Below are 15,014 nucleotides of genomic sequence, written 5' to 3'. Positions count from 1 at the left end.
GAAGACTTCCTCCAGGTCTGCCCTGGGGAACCAGGCAGATTCTGACAGCTCTTAAGAATTAAGGCAAATCCCCCAAAGCCTGAAACCTCTTTCTCTGTAGTAGATCCTGGCTCTCTGGCAGGGCCAAGGGCACTGAGAGGAACAGCAAAAACCTTCCACTTCCTAGTCATGGCTGAGAAACAGGAGAAAGAAGTCAGGTCAAGAGCCAAGTAGACGCTGAGAAAATGAAGCTGAAAGGTGATTTTAAAAAACTGAATATCAAGTGCCACCACTTTGTTATTTTATTCCCCAAGGAACTAGGAAAAGTGATTAGACCTTCTGGGTCTCGTAGGACACAAGCAGAAACCAAAGAAGATGTCATAGTGGCTGAGAGGAGGACAGCAACTGAGGAAAGAGGATTTATTAAGGTAAGCTAAATGGTGTTAGAGAAGAAGTGATGGTATATCTTGCTGTCCTCCAATTCTCTTCTCCAGACTCTTGTCATTCTTCACAGCTTCCAGGACCTCCTTTGCCCTACCTACCCTGAAAGGGAGTGTGATTACACTGTCTGAAATTTTTGGTCTTCTGATTGTCTTAGGGTTAATCCTTTCCTGAGCAGGAAATCAGGCCAAGGCACCGCACACCCTGTGGCTCCCTGTTCAGGGAAGCGCATCCCAGCTCTGGGTTGGAATGAACATGGTGCTCATCATATTCCACGCTGTCACTCAACACTTTCCCATGCCACCTCACTTAGGTTTCTGTGGAAGGAACATTAGAGCACCCTGAAGTGCTGCTTTATGTGGGCTAACACTTCATAACAACAGAATAGTTTATTACCTAAGGAGGCAAAGACTGAATTTCTGTTCCAGAGTTTCCAGCCATCTCACGTCAGGAACACGTTTTGAGTGATGAAATAGCCAGTGACGTCATAACTGTGCTGTTACAACAGAAGACTCAGGATGCAAATTCTACTCATGCAATTCTGGCTCCATTCTAAATATGCCTTAAATCTGGAGAAATATTTGTTACCTGCAACTCAGATTGAGCATTAATCTCCAGGATGCATATAGAACTCAAAAAACTTAACACCAAATTAATAATAATAATAATAATAATATAAAATAACCCAATCAATAAATGGGCAAAGGAACTGATAAGACTTCACAAAAGAATAAATACAGATGGTCAACAAATATATGAAAAAAAAGTTCAACTTTTCTAGCAATTAGAGAAATGCAAATTAAAACTACACTGAGATTCCATCTCACTCCTGTCAGAATGGCAACAATCAAGAATACGAGTATCTGTAAAGGTGAATGTTTATGAGGATGTAGGGGGAAAGATACACTCATACATTATTGCTGGTGGGAATGCAAATTGGTGCAGAAAGCAGTATGGAGATTTCTCAGGAAACTTGGAATGGAATGGACCCAGTTATCCATCTCCTTGGTTTATACCCACAGGACTTAAAATCAGCATACTACAGGGACACAGCCACATCAATGTTTATAGCAGCTTAATTCACAGTAGCTAAGCTATGGAACCAACCTAGGTGCCCTTCGGTTGAATAATGCGGTCTATATACACAATGGAATATTCCTCAGCCTTAAAAAATAATGAAATTACGGCATTTGCTGGTAAATGAATGGAACAGGAGACTATCATGCTAACTGAAAAAAGCCGATCTCCCCAAACCAAAGGCCAAATATTCTCTCTGATCTGCAGATGCTAACACACAATAGGGAGAATTTTTTGAAAGAAGAGAAGTTCATAGGATTAGAGAAAGGGGGATGAATGGAAGGGAAGGGGATGGGAATAGGAAAGACAGTGGAATAAATGGGACATAACTTTCTTACATTCAGTGAAGCTCCACATCATGTCCAACCACAAGAATGAGAAGTTAGACTCCATGTATGTATAATGTCAAAATACACTCTACTGTCACGGATATCTAAAACGAACAAATAAAAAATATTTCTCAGGGGGCTGGGATTGTGACTCAGCAGTAGAGCACTCGCCTAGCACGGGTGGGACCCGGGTTTGATCCTTAGCACCACATAAAAATAAAGGCATTGTGTTGTGTCCATCTACACCTAAAAAATAAATATTAAAAAAAATATTTCTCAGGCCAAAAAAAAAAACAAGATACCTTTAAAATATGTTATCTTGCTTTTTAAAACAAGTACTTAAAGTGGTTATAATTATAATTATCATCATGAGGATCTATTTTCCCATTCCAAAAGCAAATATGTTAAATTTTAGCTACTTCAGAATCCATGATAAATTTGAATTGTACTAGAGCAGCATCCAGGTTATAAAATCCATATGAAGATAAAGGTTGCAAAGAAGATCATATAAGTAGAATTGGAACATACTTAAGAAAAGTGACTTTCCTGTAGAATATTAGCTTTCATTTGAATGCTAGTTACAAAATATGCCTCATCCTCTTGAAAAAACAAATCCAGTCTCACAAAACCATAGAGCATTCAAAGTGGAAGGGGCCTAGAGCTATTTTTAAATTGGTTACCATAAGTAAGTCTCCTCCACAGTGACTCCAATGATTACCCAGCCCTTTCCTGCACACCAGTATAGGAATGCATATGCTCTCATCTTCTTTTGAGGGGAGGGTACTGGGGATTGAACTCAGGGACACTCGACCACTGAGCCACATCCCCAGCTCTTTTTTTATATTTTATTTAGAGACAAGGTCTTGCTGAGTTGCTTAGGGCCTCGCTAAGTTGCTGAGACTGGTTTTGAACTCGCCATCCTCCTGCCTCAGCCTCTCGAGTGCCTGGAATTACTCACTCATCTTTTACAGCTTTTTCCCTCAATTTGGGCAACCACCTACCTGATGTCCCTTCTCTGCACCCTTGAGTGGTACCACTGCCCATGACTGTAAAGTTATGCAGAATAAGCTGACTCCTTCTTCCCCAAGTCAGGTCTCCCTTCCATGAGGTTTGGTTATAACCTCATGCTTATTCCTCTACTCTAGTTGTACTCCAGTTTTCTACTGTCCCTTCTGCAGAACAATAATCACAATTCAGCTTGGTACTACAGTTGTGGCTTGGCTCCCTACTTGGGACCCTGGTTGAGCACTAGAATTTCTACAAAAATGAGATACGGCCAGGCAATATGGCACATACCTGTAATCCCAGCAGCTCAGGAGGCTAAGGCAGGGCGATGGCCAAGTTGGGGGCCAGCCTCAGCAAATTAGTGAGGCCCTAAGCAATTTAGCAAGACCCTATCTCAAAATAAAAATAAAAAGGGCTAGGGATGTGGCTCAGTGTTTAAGTGCCCTTAAGAATTGATACAACCCCTAGTACCAGAGAGAGAGAGAGAGAGAGAGAGAGAGAGAATTTGGGTTTATTATAGGAGTCTAATGACTTGCCATTGTGAATGACCTATCATTAATGAGCCCAAATTTTGAGGGTTTTTTTGTTTGTTTTGTTTTCTTCTGTTGCTCTCTCAAGGGTCCAAATTATCTTTTACGTCCTTATGAGCTATAAAAGTCAAAACAAACTTAAGTTTGCCTAAGAATCACTGCCAGGAATAAAAAAAACAAAAAGTCAAACATGATTAGGTGTCATATGGCTCTGTCTTAAATGACAGAAAAACAAGCTGTAAAAGTCTCCTAACTTTATAAATTCCCTTTTAAGAACTTTCCCAACTAGAAACTGAAAGTGAGGTGTTGAGAGCCACAGCAGAAAAGGGCCCCAGCAAACTTCCAGCTGCCAGCTGATGATTGGCTCACATGGGCCCCAGCAACTTCTAGCTGCCAACTGATTGGCTCCTCTGTGGTGATGCTCATTGGGCTGTTTCCCCGCCCTTTCAGACCACGGAGCTGCTCATTGGGGGACTTTTTTTGGCTCCGCCCACACGACCCAGCCAATCGGCCTCAAGAGCAGGAGGAGGGGGGGGAGGTTGAGAGGCTTGTGGGAAGCCGGTGGTGGCAGTTGGGCTCTGAGGGTTTTTCCTGAAATGCTGTGTGGTGTGGTGTGTGTTCTAAAAATAAATTTCGTTTCTTTTGAGAAGTGGCTCCTGAATTGTGCCCAGCCAGACTGCGGCAGTGAGGGATATTCTTGCAATTGGAGTTAAGAAAAGATGATTCTGACGCTCCTAGTTTTGAAACAAAACCCTAAAGATACTAGTAAAATATTTGCTGGGACAGGTCTCAAAATTATTTCTTTAAAACGGTTGTCTTTAACCTCTTGGGATTTAGTCGGAGAAGCAGTGGGTATTAAAGGTGGATTGTCAAAGGAGGGAGGAATGAGGACCCACAGGACCATGGGACAGGTTAGAGGCTGAGTTAGCACCCATCCCTGAGGGCTTGGCAGGTGCCTCTGGCTGAGAGTGAACGGTTCACCCTACTCTCATACCACATTGTTATAATGAAACAAAAGACAATTTACCCTTTGGAAATTGGGCGTCTGAGTTTCACACCTTCTCATTCAGGCATTCTGTGCTTGGCCATCAACCACCACTGATTGAGAAAGAAAAACTCAGAGATTTCAATTACTGTTAATGTTGCCTGAGTGTTTTCCCTGTCACAGTCTAGGGCTTCCACTTTTTAATAAGTTTCCCGTAATTATTACAAGTTTTTGGTCTAATTCCAGCTGAGGATTTAATGGGAATCATTCTGACAAGATATAGGAGATTGTCCCAATAGATGCTCATTTGGAAATGGGCCACTTGCAATTTCAAGTGTGCAGAGCTGTGCAAGATTAAAAGTCCTGGCAGTATAATTTCCACCTTGTGTCCCAGGCTCTGTGGATTTGTAGCTCATCCAGGCTGTCCATCTGGGGAGCAAACAGCATGTACTCCTTGATGAGAAACTCTGGCCAACCGACCAGCTGTGAAAAAAAATAGATTACTCTTGTCATTTTTTTCTGCTAGGTAATTTGCGGGGAGTAAAAAAAAATATATAATTTCTTAGAAGGTGTGCAGTTAAAAGCAAATCCTAGGGATACATCTGATCTATATGTAAAACTTCACTACACTTCTATTTGTTAAATTTAATTTTTCAACAAGACGCTGGCTGGGATAATATTTCCAGAATTGGAGGAAATGGAGAGGTGGGTTTCTGGTATGTGCACACTAAGCAAGCACAGGATGAGGGTGCAGAGGAGAAAGAACATAGAGCACAGGAGGGCTCCTCTGGCAGGCTGAGCTGAGCACTGTGGCTCTCCCTTCAGGTAAAGGGGACATTATGATGGAATTAAGTAACTGCTGGGAAAATAGATCTTCCCACTGTCCCTAGGAAGCTAAAATAGTAAACGTATCTTTTTTTAAGCCTCTGACATATAACTTCATCCCTGTGACATTTCAGAAGGTCATCCTAGATAAATAATCAGGTAATTACAGATCAATCGAGCTGAAAACAGAAAGGGATGGTTAGGAAGCCTGAACCGTGATGTAATGCGTAAAATCTGCAGGTGCCATGTCTTGACCACGCATGCGTTTTCAGCAAGCCAAAGGGGATGGAAAGAATGTGTCAAGTAAATCAAGCCATTCCGTTTGCATCCAGTGGAGAGTTAAAGATATGATTTGAAATGAAAGAATTTGCAATAGTTCTGCACAGTGCATCAAAAAATATGTAGACACTAATGAGTGCCATGCAGGAAATTCCTGTCCAGAATTTAGGGGTTACGAGTATTGTGTCTCATACAATCTATTGCCCTGACCCATAAATTATTCTTTAAAAATTAACTTTCAATAAACTTTTATCATTGTTTACCAATTGATACATTGTTAGATATTACTCTCTTGACATTGGCTGTGGTTGACTATATATTCATATATGAGGGTATACGTAGGTATACATAAAAATACAATATGGTGAACACGGATACCAAAGGGCTTACATCAAGAATACATAAGGACCCTACAATTTGATAAAAGATCAACAGCAAAAAAATATATAATAGGCAAATATTAGAACAGAATCTCCACAAAAGACACGTTAATAGGTAATAAGCACTCATGTTCAATACCACGAGTTATCCAGGAGATGCAGATTAAAAACACGATGAGATAGCACTTCTTGTCTGTTAGAATGACTACATTTTTTTTGTTTATCTTTTTAATTTGTTCTAATTAGTTATACACAACAGTAGAATGCATTTGGACACATCATACATAAATGGAGTATAACTTCTCATTCTTTTGGTTGTACATGATGTAGAGTTACAATAGTCATGTAATCATATATGCACCTAAGGTAATAATGTCTGATTCATTCTACTATCCTTTCTTCCAGTGTACCCCCCACTCCCTTCACTCCTCTCTGCCTCAACCAAAGTACCTCTGTTTTTCCCTAGCTGCCCCCACTTACTGTGAATTAGCATCTACATGTCAGAGAAAACATTCAGACTTTGTTTCTGTGGAATTGGCTTATTTCGCTTAGCATAATATTCCCCAGCTCCATCCATTTATCTGCAAATGCCATAATATCATTCTTCTTTAAGGCTGAGTAGTTTTCCAATTGTGTATATATATACCACATTTTCTTTTATCTATTGAAGGGTGCACAGCTTGGCTCCATAGCTTAGCTATTGTGACTTAAGCTGCTATAAACATTTATGTGACTGCGTTACTGTCGTATGCTGATTTTAAATATAAACTGGGAATAAACTGAGGAGTGGGATAGCTGGGTCAAATAGTGGTTGCATAGAATGACTATAATTTTTTATAATTCTAAATTTAAATTTATTTTAACTGACACATAACAATATAAAATTTATACATCATGTGGGATGTAGGATAACTAAAGTTTGAAAGTGAACCAATACTAAGTGTGGATGGGGACAGGGAGCAATAGGAAGTCTCCCAAAATTGCCAGTGGGAATATAAATGTTGCCATCACCTGGTGGTGGCACACGCCTGTCATCCCAGGGGCTCAGGAGGCTGAGGCAAGAGGATCATGCATTCAAACACAGCCTCAGCAGTGAGTCCCTAAGAAACTCAGTGAGAACCTGTCTCTAAATAAAATGTAAAAAAGGGCTGGGGATGTGGCTCAGTGGTTAAGTGACCCTGAGTTCAATCCCAGGTACCAATTTAATTAATTAATTACTAATAAAATCAAATGCTTCAACCACTTTGGAAAGCACTTTGGTAGTTTCTTACAATGTTAAATATTCTCTTACTGTATTACCCAGCCATTCCATTATTCCTAGGTATTTAACCAAGAAAAATGAAAATATACCTAAAGACTTACATATGAATGCTCATGACAGCTTTACTCATAACCGTCCAAGCCTGAAAACTACCCAACTATCCATCACCAGGTGAATGGTTATGTAAATTGAAGTATTCCTACGATGGGATATTATTCTGCAATAAAAAGACACAAAATACTAATAGACACAACGTCTTGGGTTAACCTCAATATCATTACTCTGAGCAAAAGAAACCAGACGCCAAAGGATATTGCCTAATTCCATTTATTTGAAAGTCTAGAAAAACCCAACTGATCTTTAATGATAAACAGACCAGTGGTTTTCTGAAGCCAGGGATAGGAGCTAGGTTTGACTAAGAAGGGTACAAAGGAACCTTCTGGGTCATGAAAATTGTATACATCTCAATTATGGTGACAGTTACACAAATACATAAATACATCAAAATTTAACAGAGTACATTTATTTCATTGTGTATGAATGTATACCTTAATAAGTGTGAATAAATAAAATTTTTAAAATATCACAATAACTATGCAATTCACTTAGAATAAAAGTTTTTTAAATGACTATGGAACTTTTAAACTCACTGTCTCTCAACTCTCTTCCAAACCTTCCTCATTAGCCTTCTGGATGGCTTTAAACATGCCAGACACACAAAAAAATCTTAGGCAATGGCCATTCCTTCTGCCTGGAAAAATATTATCCCAGACACCTACTTAGCTCACTTCCCCCAGCTCTCCCAATTCTTTTTGCAATGGGTTGTCATTTTTTTTTTCCAGTGGGATCTACTCAGTCCACCATAATTAAAATTGTGACTTCCTATCTTAGTCTGTTTTGTGTTACTATAACAACATACCAAAGGCTGGGTTATTTATAAAGAAAAAAATATTTCTTCATAATTCTGAAGCCTGGGAAGTCTAAGATCAAGTTAAGAGCATCTGGTAATAGTCTTTTTGTGGCATTGCAATATGGCAGAGGGTATCACATGGCAGAAGGAGAAAGAGAGGGCCAGAGAGAGAAAAAAACACTAGGAGGCCGATCACATTTTTATAAAGAATCAACTTCCACTAAAAGAGAATTAATCCACTGAGGATGGCAGAGCTTTCATGACCTCAACATTTCTTAAAGGTTCCATCTCCCGACATGGGCTATTGGGAATCAAGTTTCAAGTACCTAAGCCTGGAAAGTCATACTTAATATTTAATTGACTTATTACATTTAGCATCATTATCTCCCCAGCTACAATATAAATACCACAAGTTTGAGGTTTTCTCTGTTTTGTTCATTGCAGAATCTCCAGTATATTTGGCACACAGTAAGCACTTAAAATGTGTTTGTAGAATAAATGAGTAAATTAATGAGAGGAATGAAATCAGCTCTAGAGTCACAATAGTAAATATGGGAGAACCAGGTCCTCATATAAGGGACTGTCACATTAGGGTATAAAGAAAAATGCAGCTGTGTTCATTCAACTAAAATGGAATAAGAAGGTTGAAAATTACTTAATATCAGGGCAAGGCAAACAAAAGCAGCAACAGGAAAATTAATATTAGGAAAGAGAATAAATCTAATGGATATCATGTAATTATCAAAGTACAATTGATGAAGAAGCTCTAAGAAGTCTGTAGTCATTTAAAAACAAAAAGCATCTAATCTATAAAGCAACAATATTACCAGTGAAGGAGAGCTTAATAAACAAGAATAACAGTGGGAAATTTTTTTAGAGTTTAACAGTAACAGTAAAGAAAAAAAATAACTATGGACATAGAGGAATTGAATAAAACAATCAATAAACTTGATTATATACATTTCTCAGTGGGAAACTGTAATTTTACCAAAATATAAACTCCATAAAGCAAGGTAAAGACCTAATCTGTTCAAAACTTTATCGCCCACACTTAGAAAGGAGCTGGAAGGAGCTGAGCTCAAGGTCTATTTGTTGAGAGAATATTTGTATTCATAAAATCTGATTTTGTACTTGACTTCAAAAGAATATTTTAACAGATATTTAAAAGTAGAGTTGATGTGAGCCACTCTCTATGACCAACACTGAATGATATATTATGGATAATATTAGGAAGGAGAGATGAAAGTACATTAACTATTTTTAAATTTAAAAAACACATATATAACTTTTGGGTTAAGAAAAAAATCCAAAGTATCCTTAAAAGCTATCCAGAAAGCAAAATATAACACTTTATCACCCCAATCCACTGGCCACAGCAAAACGGTAAACACACAAAATGAAATGCCCTAGTTTGGAGTTGCAAAATCATGTTGTAGCAAAACAGATTATCAAAACTAAACCAAGATGGAGGAAAAAAATTTAACTACCCTAAAAGAGAATAAATGTATGCTGAAAAAGATATTGAGAAATTCACTAGGGTTAGATGTTACTTAGGACAGTTAAGTTTAGGTAAGAGAAATCTATTCCACGTCGATATAATACATAAGATGAAATTTTACTTTCCCTTAAATCACACAATAAAGCATCAACACAATTTTAAATGAAAAACAATAGAAACCTACAGAAGAATGTAATTTATGAATAAAGATTAAAATTTTAAATAACAGTATTGGAATTCAGCAAATAATCAAAGAATGGTAATACCATGTGATCAACTTAAGCATATTCTAGGAATGCAAGGTGATTTATTACCAGGAAATACAAAATTATAATTCATCATATCATTAAAGAGTAAAAACCAAAATATATCAGTATTTCAATTCTGAAATGATGTTGATAAAGCAGCCATCACTGATATAAATCTACATAAAAAGAGAATTTTAAGAGCCGGGTGCAGTGGTGCACCCTTGTAATCCTAGCAGTTCAGGAGGCTGAGGCAAGAAGATCTCGAGTTCAAAGCCAGCCTCAGCAAACAGTGAGGCACTAAGCAACTCAGTGAGACCCTGTCTCTAAATAAAATACAAAACAGGGGTATGGATGTGGCTCAGTGGTTGAGTGCCCCTGAGTTCAATCCCTGGTACCCTCTCCCCCCCAAAAAAAATAGAATATAAGGCAATTACTCAAATATAAAAAAGTTTTTTGGGGGGCTGGGGCTGGGGCTCAGCAGTAGAGCGCTCACCTAGCACATGTGAGGCCCTGGGTTGGATCCTCAGCACCACATAAAAATAATGTGGAGTTTTAAAAATTATAGTATTATGTGCCTTGGATACAGAAGAAACTCCATAAACTACTTAATAAATTCACAGGAGAATTTAGCAAAGATCTAGGTATCTATGAATATACAGAATCAATATCCCTCTAAATAAATGGAACGAAGTAATTAATATATTCTTAAATGGGAAGACATAAAATTCACTAAAAGACCCCAAAAGTCAATATAAAAATTTAATACAATTAAAACTGAGGAAAGAGATTTTTAGGAATTAGGTGCACTTTAGGAATTAGACCTAAGGGAAGAAAATGCTGACAATTGACTAAGACAAACCTGAAGAACAATGAAGAATGCCTTTTCTTATCCAATATTAGAACTTTCTCCAATTATATCATAATCAAAATCATATCCTAATTGCAGTAGCCTATTCACTAGAAGATGAGTCTAACAGAAAATTCAGAATCAGATTCTTATAAGTGCTCTAAATAAGATATTCACAAATATATAATAGATATAAAAATAGATCTACACATATATAGATATATCAAAAAAAAATTATTTCAAGTCAGCAAGGAAGGGATGGAGGGTGTAATGGTACTAACCAAATTAGCTATTCATCTACAAGAAAATATTGGCCCTCTGTTTGCAACTTATCATCAGAAAACTAACATATAAAAGGAATATGTGCAATAAATTTTACAGATTACCTGTATCATCTAATGGAAGACTTTTATATTCAAGCAGAAACCCAGAAACATTAAAGAAAAGATGAATTCAAATTATAAATCATTGTTAGATATTTTTATGGGAAAAAGATGTCATAAAGTCAGCAAACAAAATACAGGTTGGAGGATGTATTTGCAATAGAAATGATATCTAGAGGGTTCATACCTGTAATATGTAAAGGTCTTTTGTGAAAAGGAACTGAACAGACACTTCACAAAAGAAGAAATACAAATGGTCAACAAATACATGAAAAAAAATGTTCAACTTCTCTAGCAATTAGACATATGAGAATTAAAACGACATTGAGATTCCATCTCCCTCCAGTCAGATTGGCAACTATCAAGCATACAAGTAACAGTGAATGTTGGCGAGGATGTGGGGGAAAAGGTACACTCATACATTGCTGGTGGGACTGCAAATTGGTGCAACCACTCTGGGAGCAGTATGGAAATTCTTCAGAAAACTTGGAATGGAACCACCATTTGACCCAGGTATTCCACTCCTCTGCATATACCCAAAGAACATAAAATCAATATACTACAGTGACATAGCCACTTCAATGTTTATAGCAGCTCAATTCACAATAGCTTAGGCTATGGAACCAACCTAGGTGCCCTTCAACAGATGAATGGAGAAAGAAAATGTGGCATATATACACAATGGAATATTACTTAGCCATTAAAAGAAATGACTTTATGACATTTGCCTATAAATGGATGGAATTGAAGACTATCATGATGAGTGAAAAAAGCCATTCCCCAAAAAACCAAAGGCCAAATGTTCTCCCTGGTACACGGATGCTAACACACAACAAGTGGGGAAGGGAAGAACAGAATTTCATTGGATTAGACAAAGGGGAATGAAGGGAAGTGGGGATGGGAATAGGAAAGACAGTAGAAAGAAACAACTATCACTTTCCTCTGCTCATATATGAACACATGATCAGTGAAACTCCACATCATGCACAACCACAAGAATGGATCCTAATTAGAATAAGTTATACCCCATGAATGTCTAATATGTTAAAATACACTGTACTGTCATGTATACCTCCTGCCCACATCCCACGTGGGCATGGAAATGGGGTTCCCCTTGGTGGAATGGGGGTGGCTGAGAAATGAAAGCTAAGAAAAATAGAATGATGGAAAAACCACAGGACACAGAAAATAGTTTTGAAAAGTGGGGGTAGGACAGGCAGGCCAATCATGCAGATCTAGCTTCTATAGTTTGCCAAAATGGAGCTCGCGCCTGCTTTATTTATATTGGGAAGCATCAAAGGCCTTCCATAGCATGTTCTTCCCCAGAAAAGGTTAAAAGGTGGCTGTCCAGGTCCTAACAGGTAAGCCCCATCTCTGGAGCTACGAAGAGGGTTCTTCCTAGGAGAGCTGAGATAAAAGTCACCTGCACTGGGCGACCTATTGCCATGGGAGAGCCAGGGACAGCTCACAATGCCAAACCTAGATCTTCCTGGCTACCAAACCGAGAGAAGCCCCGCATGTAAATCATGGATGGCTTCCTGCATATACCTAAAAAGAACAAATAAAAAAAGAGAGAGAGAGAGATATTTTGTAAATTAATAAGGAAAAGACAAACATCCAAATAGAATAACGGGGAAAGAATAAGGAAAGACAGTTCATGAGGAATGAATGTGAATGGCTATAGATACATGAAAATGATGATCAGCCTCATTAAAAGGGAAAAGCAATAATAAAGAACGATAATTTTCTATCTCCTTGAAAGGCACAATTTAAATAGTAAGAACATCTTACCCCTCATGGGGATGACAGGAAAATGGACATATTTCCACTTTGCTGATGAAAATATGAATTGGAACAGCCTTTTTTTGAAATAATCTAACAATATTTACTAAAACTAAAAATATCATACCCTTGTCCTCAGCAATTTTATAGCCCAGGCAAAAAAAAATGCTACATTTTGAAAGGAAAGCCTAAAATACTACACTCTTAAGTCATATAAACGTGATCCCACATAGGTATATGTGAGTTTGTGTGTGGGCACTTGTGTACGACAAAAAGAAAATGAAGAAAATATAACATACTTCACTAGTTTCCAGTGGAAAATTATTTTTTGAACTATTTTTAAATTATTTGGTTCTTTTCTGTTCACAGGAGTTGCTCAAATTGCTCAGAGGATGAAAGTAGACGTGAAATTCTCAAGAAGTATTCTACACACTTTCGAAGTTTAAATTCACACTCCATAAAAGAAGAAAGCATTTGATATAAGCAACCTCTTCATAATGGATCATAAACACTAATTAAAAATCACAGAACAATTAACATAGAACATACATTACTTGAATCCAATCTCTTTTTATTTTAGGCCGTCCTTATTAGATTTTTGCATCAGAGAGAACATTGTGAAAACAGTAATTATTTCATTAAAAAATAAATGAGTAGGTTTAAGTCAACTGTTTCATCAATTGACCTCAAATCCAAGGATTTAAATTAGCCAAGAAATGTAGAGAGAGAGCCTAGGATTTGTCCACATTCAAAAAATATTGAAAGAGAGAAAAGTTGAGGTTTACCAGCAACCATAGCCAGAGATTTCCAAGGCACAGAAGAAATTATTCATGCATCGTGTTAGTTTCTCGTGGCTCTTGTTAATTTACCACAAAACAATTTAAAATTTACTACAAAGTTAGTGGCTTAAAACAATAAAAATGTATTCCCTCTCAGTTCTAGAAGCTAGATTTCCAAAAATCTGTATCACTCAGCCAAAATCAAGATGCTGGTAAGAATTTGTGTATGGGGTGAAGGTGGGAGTTCATAACCCACTTGAATCAAAGTGTGGAATATGATATGTCAAGAAATTTGTAATGTTTTGAACAACCCACAATAAAAAATTAAAAAAAAAAAAAGATGCTGGTAAGAACATAGTCACTCTGGGCTCTGGGAAGAGCTTCAGTACATTCCTTTGCCAGCTTCTGGTGGCTGTCAGCATTTTTTGGCTTGTGGTCACATCACTATAGTCACTGACTGAATGGCCACATTGTCTTCTCATCTGTCTCTTATAAGGACATTCATTTCCTTCTGTCTCTCTTATAAGGACATTCATGATGTCATTTTGGTCCACCTTGGTAATCCAGGACAACCCTTCCATCTCAGAATCCATAATTTAATCCATATCTGCAAAGAATCTTTATCCAAATAAGGCAACATTTACAGGTTCTGTGGATTAGGGCCTGATACCTACACCTGTCCACACATTACGCACTGTAATAGAATAAGTTAGTGTACCAAAAGTATGGGGAATGATTTGTCAAACTCTGTTTAAATCCTTTGAAATGTGTATCTCTTTCCATGAAGCAATATCATTGCTAAGAATTTATCCTAAGAAAATGATTCATTCAACTAATAATTAATGTATACAATCATGGGAATATGGCTAACTCACTTAAATGTTATTTATAATAATGAAAAACTAGAAACAGGCTAGACACCTAACAAGAAATTGTGAACATTTTATGCCTTCATACAATGAAAAGTTTATGATCAATTACATAAATAATGGAAAACTAAGCAACCATAAAATAAAAATGTAGACGTACACTTCCAGACGTGGAAAGATGTATGATATTTTACATCTTTAAACAAAATCAGGTTATCAAACAGTGTGGTCACACTGCATACTTCTATTTTTGTGTTGGTGTGCATTTATGTGTGTAAATAATGTATGTGTGAGTATGCTGAACCATAGACAAATAATGGATACAATCATTCATAGTACATCAACAATGATTTTTCGTAAGTGATCAGATTAAAAATTATTTTTCTAAAGTGATTATGTACTGCCATAATAATTCTTTCTCCAAGCATCACCTCATTAACATTAACTCAGGTGTAACTGGAAGGGACTTAATAAAAATGTTCCTCTCACTCCTATCACTCAAAGAATTCAAAGGATTTATAGGAGCTCTGTGCCAGGAACTAGGAATGAAGACCAAACATATATTTTTGTTATATCACAATTTCATAGATACTAATTATATTAGGCT

The 15,014-nt window shown here is 37.3% G+C and overlaps 1 long non-coding RNA gene across 2 annotated transcripts in view; it reads right to left on the bottom strand.

The window, feature by feature from the left end:
• Window positions 1–4,625: 4,625 nt before the first annotated feature.
• LOC114104988 (uncharacterized) overlaps window positions 4,626–15,014 on the bottom strand; it is a 37,965-nt gene continuing 27,576 nt past the window's right edge. For both annotated transcript variants that reach the window (XR_003584927.2, XR_003584928.2), the window contains exon 4: window positions 4,626–4,829. This is a non-coding gene — a long non-coding RNA (uncharacterized lncRNA). The remainder of the gene's footprint in view (window positions 4,830–15,014) is intronic.

Source organism: Marmota flaviventris, chromosome 1, assembly GCF_047511675.1.
Source record: "Marmota flaviventris isolate mMarFla1 chromosome 1, mMarFla1.hap1, whole genome shotgun sequence".
NCBI classification, from domain to species: Eukaryota; Metazoa; Chordata; class Mammalia; order Rodentia; family Sciuridae; genus Marmota; species Marmota flaviventris.
Note: the sequence above shows the minus strand (reverse complement) of the source record. Positions and strands in the feature narration are given on the sequence as shown.